This window comes from Bufo bufo, chromosome 4 (assembly GCF_905171765.1).
Source record: "Bufo bufo chromosome 4, aBufBuf1.1, whole genome shotgun sequence".
In the NCBI taxonomy this organism is placed as follows: domain Eukaryota; kingdom Metazoa; phylum Chordata; class Amphibia; order Anura; family Bufonidae; genus Bufo; species Bufo bufo.
The window spans coordinates 537,340,655-537,346,654 of record NC_053392.1 but is presented as its reverse complement, the minus strand read 5'-3'; positions in this window follow the sequence as shown (position 1 = coordinate 537,346,654).

The following is a 6,000-nucleotide window of genomic DNA, read 5'->3' as shown; positions in this document are numbered from 1 at the left end:
TATGCCAGGAGGCTGTGTGCAACAGGTACCCCAGAGTCTCTAGATCACTTGTGCCAGGTGGAAGTGGGAGACACTTCGGCAGAGGCTTTGCTGGAATCACGGAGTCAGGTGACCCTAGTAAGGGCTACCCTGGTGCGATCCACTGAGTATATTGCCCGGAAAGTTTGGGTGATGTGCATCCACGGAGACTTAAAAGACTACCCCACCATGCTGGTGTCTCTAAACACAGTGGCCGGTAAATGGACCCAAGAGGTAGCTGTCACCACAAATCTACATTATGAACTCATAATAGGGAGAGACTTCCCGGGCTTCCTGGCACTGTGGCCTGCTATGACAGTGACTGATATACATGAGACAGGGGTAACCCTAGCAGAGTGGCCCGGAACAGGGGGGAGAACAGAACCCTGGGAACTTGAGACTGAAGGGCCAGCTGTAGGGGTGACTGCCACTTCGGTGGAAGAGGGGGAAACGACCCTGCTAAGTGTGAAGGTGGGAAACGTGGAGGACTTGCCGCCGGGTCCTGAATTGGCAGACCCCAGTGTCTCCGGGATAATTTTGGTACCACCAAACGTCGGGATCCAACCCTATCCAGCGCCTCTGGGGATAGTCAATGTTTCCCCGTTTTGTGGTTCATCAGGATATGTTGTATTGGGTAAACCAACTACGGGGTGAGCCTATTGAACAGTTGGTGGTCCCCAAGACTTATCGCAAGCTTGTGTTAGATGTAGCCCACCTGTTACAGGGAGCCGGATTTGTCCTCCTTCTCTTCGGGGTCGCCGGCGCCTTGCGATAACTTTGGAGCGAGGACATGCGCCGCGTCCTCGTCTCCAAGGCAATGGCAGTCAGCGCTCAGCAGTGTGCAGGGGGATGAGTCATGTGACGCTGGCTATATCACATGACTCCTTCGCTCCCCTATTTAACAGGCAGCCTGCTGGCCACAGGTTGCCTGTGATTAAGGACCTATACCTTGTGGTTATTCGTATTTGAACTTTGTCTCGTTACTTGACTTTGTCTCTTGCTTGCTCCTTTTGTTTGACTTGCTTCTGCTGGTATTGACATTCGGCATGCTCATTGACTTTGCTTCTGCCTTTTCCCTTGTACCGCCTTGACCTCATGGTTTTGACCTTGCTATTCGACCTTTCTCTGTTTGTTTGTTTGTTTGTTTGTTCCTCCGCACTTACGCAGGTTAGGGATCGCCGCCCAGTTGCGCTTCGTTGCCTAGGACGGGTAAGTGCAAGTAGGCGGGACAGATGAGTGGGTGGAGTCAGTTTGCACCTTCCCATCCCCTTCTCGTGACACCATCAACACGTTATCAGGGGTCACCAGGTGCAGAAAACTCAGGATCGTATTCTACAGTGGTTTTACTGGCCCAGCATATTCAAAGAAGTGGAAGAGTTTTGTAAGTCTTGCCCGACCTGCCAGATAACTAGTCCCTAGCCACATTTCTGTAGTCCCCTAGTACCTCTCCCGATTATCGAAGTACCGTTTGACCGAATAGCTATAGACATCATAGGCCAAGTACCAAAGTCCGCCAGACGGCATCCACACATCTTAGTCATTCTAGACTATGCCACTCGGTACCCCGAGGCAGTGTCACTGCGACATACAGTACCTCGGCCAAACTCATAGCTAAGGAGTTAATGGAGATGTTTTCCAGAGTGGGACTACCTAAAGAGGTTATGACTGACCAAGGGACATCTTTTATGTCCAAGGTGATGAGGGAACTCTGTAAGTTGCTGCACATAAAACGATTACGGATGTCCGTTTACCATCTGAAAACGGACGGTCTGGTAGAACGGTTTAACCAAACATTAAAAAATATGTTAAAGAAGGTAGTGTCTAAAGATGGGAAGGACTGGGACCTCCTTCTGCCCTATCTCATGTTCGCAGTACGAGAGGTATCCCGGGCATCTACTGGGTTCTCACCCTTCGAACTGCTACATGGCAGACACCCTTGCGGTCTGTTGGACGTGGCCAAAGAGGCGTGGAAACAACAACCCACTCCACATAAAAGTGTCATTGAGTACGTTACCCAGATGCAAGATCAGATAGAGACAGCGTTGGCTCTTGTTAGGGAGAATATGGAGGCAGCTCAGCGAGCCCAAAGTCGGGTCTATAATTGGCAGGCTCAGGTCTGGATCTTTAACCCGGGTGATCGAGTTTTGGTTCTGGTGCCGACCGTGGACACTAAGTTCCTGGCTGGGTGGCAGGAGCCCTACGAGGTACTCGAGAAAATTGGAGATCTAAACTACAAAGTACACCAGCCAGGGCGGCGAAAGCCGAAGCAGGTTTACCATGTGAATTTACTCAAACCGTGGAAAGATAGAGAAACCTGTACAGAAGACAGCTCGCGGACAGATTTTCTAGGAGAAGAGGCCCCACTGTCTGATGCAAGAGAGGCGGCTGCCACAGTAAAAATTGCTGACAGCCTCTCCTCTAAACAGACTCAGGAGGCCAGGGAGTTTGTTAGTCGATACACAGATGTGTTCTCGGACCTCCCTGGACACACTTCCATAATCCAGCACGACATTGTCACTGAGCCTCAGGCAAAAGTCTGATTAAAACCATACTGGGTACCCGAGGCTCGGCGACAAGACATTTCAGAGGAGGTGCAGCTAATGTTGCAGCTAGACATCATTGAGGAGTCAAAAAGTGAGTGGGCCAGTTCTATAGTATTGATACCCAAGCCGGATGGGACATTGCGGTTTTGTAACGACTTTTGAAAACTTAACAAGGTTTCCAAGTTCGATGCATTTCCCATGCCCCAGGTGGATGAGCTCACCAAGATGTTAGGACAAGCCCGGTATTTTTCTGTTTTGGACCTCACAAAAGGGTACTGGCAAGTGCCCTTAACAGAGGCTGCCAAAGAGAAAACTGCCTTAATCACACCTGAGGGGCTGTATTATTATAAGGTCTTACCCTTTGGTCTGCATGGAGCCCTTGCCACTTTTCAGCGACATCGTTGGTACGCTTCGGCTTACCTGGACGATATTGTCATCCACAGTACCGACTGGAAAAGTCACCTACCCAAAGAGCAGGCTGCAGTGGGCTCCCTTCAGAAAGCTGGCCTAACCGCTAACCAAAAAAAATGTGCGATAGGGTTAGAAGAGACTAAGTACCTGGGGTATGTCATTGGGCACGGAGTCATCAAACCCCAAGTGAACAAAACAGAGGCAATACAGAATTAGCCCCGACCTGTCACCACTAGGCAAATAAAGTCATTCCTGGGAATGGTGGGCTATTACATCAGGTTTGTTCCCCACTTTGCTACTCTAGCCGCGCCCTTGACAGGACTCTTGAAGGGACACAAGTCAACGATGGTTTGATGGGATGATTGGGCGGAAAGTCGGCCCGATTCAAAGTCGGCCCTGTGCGGGTCTCCGGTTTTGGTGACGCCCAGCTTCAAAAGGTTTATAGTACAGACCGATGCCTCCAAAGTACGCCTCGTTGCTGTACTGTCTCAGGAAGTTAACGGGGAGGAGCATCCCGTTGTCTTCCTCAGCCGTAAGCTCACCCCAGCCGAGACCCAGTATGGTATAGTGGAGAGAGAGTGCCTGGCCATCAAGTGGGCACTAGAATCTCTCCGCTATTATTTATTGGGGAGAAAATTTCACCTGGTGACTGACAACTCCCTCTCAAGTGGATGAGCCAGGCCAAGGACAGAAATTCCCGGGTAACCCGATGGTTTCTCTCCCTACAAAACTTTAAGTTTTCAGTGGAACACAGGGAAGGCGGGTTACAGGGAAACGCAGATACCCTGTCCCGGGTACACTGTCTGGCGTGTGTTTACCCCCTCAGGGTTAAAAAAAAGGGGGGGGTTTGTGACACAGTGACAGGTTTGGTCTGGGAAAACAGGTATTTTTCTCCCAGCATGTACTGTTGTGCTGATTTACAGCCAGGTGAGATCAAATACCTGGCTGTCATTAAATAGGCAGCTGGGCTCAGAAGCGAGGTCTCTGTGTTGGGATCTGGGAGCCTTCTGTCTGGATGAAGGCTTGCTACCTTTTTGGCGTGAAAACAGGTTGGTGCTGCTATGCTCAAGGACTCTTTGAGGCAGATTTGCGGCATGGTGTGAATTACCACCAACACCGCAAGGTGATTTTTTGCTTGTGCATGAGTCATGACTGCTTGTTTTGTAATTTGCCTAAAGTGTGAATAAAACACTGAACTGTTTGATCCAAATAACTCTATACTGCGTCTGCTAATCCTGTCTACCAGAACGAAACCCCACACCACAGACTACATACAAACCTACATACACATTAAAAACTACAAAGTTCTATTTTTAAAAACTTATTTTATTTTACCTTAAAACATATGTTACATTTAACCAAAAAGGGAGGAGAGGTGAAGGGTCAACAGGAAGAAGAAGACAAAAACTGCTGCGTCAATCTGAATGGGCTCAGCCAGGCATAATCCAATTGTGAAAGGAGGACAGGGAGTGTATGTGAATAGGGCTTTGCTGCAATAACAGACACAACTCACGGAAGAAAAGAAAAAAGGGGACATGTTAAAATGATCACATTATTTTACCCACACAGTGAACAGCATAAAAAATCAATGCCAGAATTGTTGCCTTTTTCAACTTGCCTTCAAAAAAAAATAATAATAATAGAATAAAGAGCAATCAAAAAGTTGTTTACTTTCCAAACATTGATACCAATAAAAATGTCAACTCATACCACAAAAATCAAGCCCATTAATGGCAAAATGTTATGGCTCTCAGGCTATGGTGGCACAAAAACAAGCTATTTTTTTCATAAAAATAGGCATTATGGTTGTGCAAAACATAAAAAACGGTCAATTTGTTATTGCCGTAATCATTCTGACCTGCAAAATTAACTTAACATTATGATAAACACTGTAAAAATGCCACCAAAAAAATCCATATTATTTGCAGCGACGGGGAACCGCGATGAGGTCGAATGTGGCCCGCCCTACGCAAATGCGTTTATGTCAGCTTTTGAGCAGTCTTTTGTCTATAGCAATACGCTTTATCAAGAAAATTTACTTATTTGGAAAAGATTTATACACAATATTTTCTGCGTATGGGTGGGGCCACATGAGATCCTATCCGAGTTCTTTGAATATCTGAATAGGGTTTGTGATGGTCTTAGATTCACCATTACCTGTGACAAGCGAAAAGTGAGCTTCCTAGTTACTGTGGGAATAAAAGATGATTACGGCCGTCTCCCAACTGATTTATTCAGGAAAGAGACGGATAGGAATAGCATTCTACATTTTACAAGTGTGCATCCACACTCTCTGAAGAAAGCAATACCAGTTTCAGAGAGTTAATAGAATTGTTTCTGACCCACTTATGCGGGACCACAGATTGCATGAAATGGCTGAGAGATTTAGTGAAAGAGGGTACCCGAGGTCCATCTTAGAGAAAGTTAGAACTGATTCCCCATCTCAAGGTACTCGAGGGAATAAACAGCAATGTATTGCGTTTATACACAAATTTCATCCCTACAATGCGAGCATAGATGGTATAGTTAGGAAATATTGGAGTATTTTAACCAAAGCGCACCCTGATGTGGAGGAATTTCAAAATCCACCACTGATCTGTAATAAAAAGAACCCCAGCCTGAGAGACAAACTGGTGCATGCAGATCTAGGGAGTAAAAAGGAAACATTGAGACAGAGCACACTGAGGACAATGAAAAAGGCACATTTCCGTGCCTACATTGTCTTCAATGTTCTCATATAATTAAAGGTTCAGAGGTATATCATCCCCAAACAGGAAAGGCCTTCATAATTAAAGGTTTTTTTACCTGTGAGTCAAAAAATGTGATCTACTTGATCAAATGCCCATGTGGGCTTGCTTATGTGGGCAAAACTATGCAAAAGGTGAGGGACAGGAAATGCAAGCATAAGTCCACAATAAGGACAAAGAATCTATTGTTGCCGTTACCTTACCACTTCGATAGATGTAAACATTCCGTATCTCATCTAAGGTTTCAGGTTCTGGAGCAAGTCGTGAGACCAAGAAGAGGA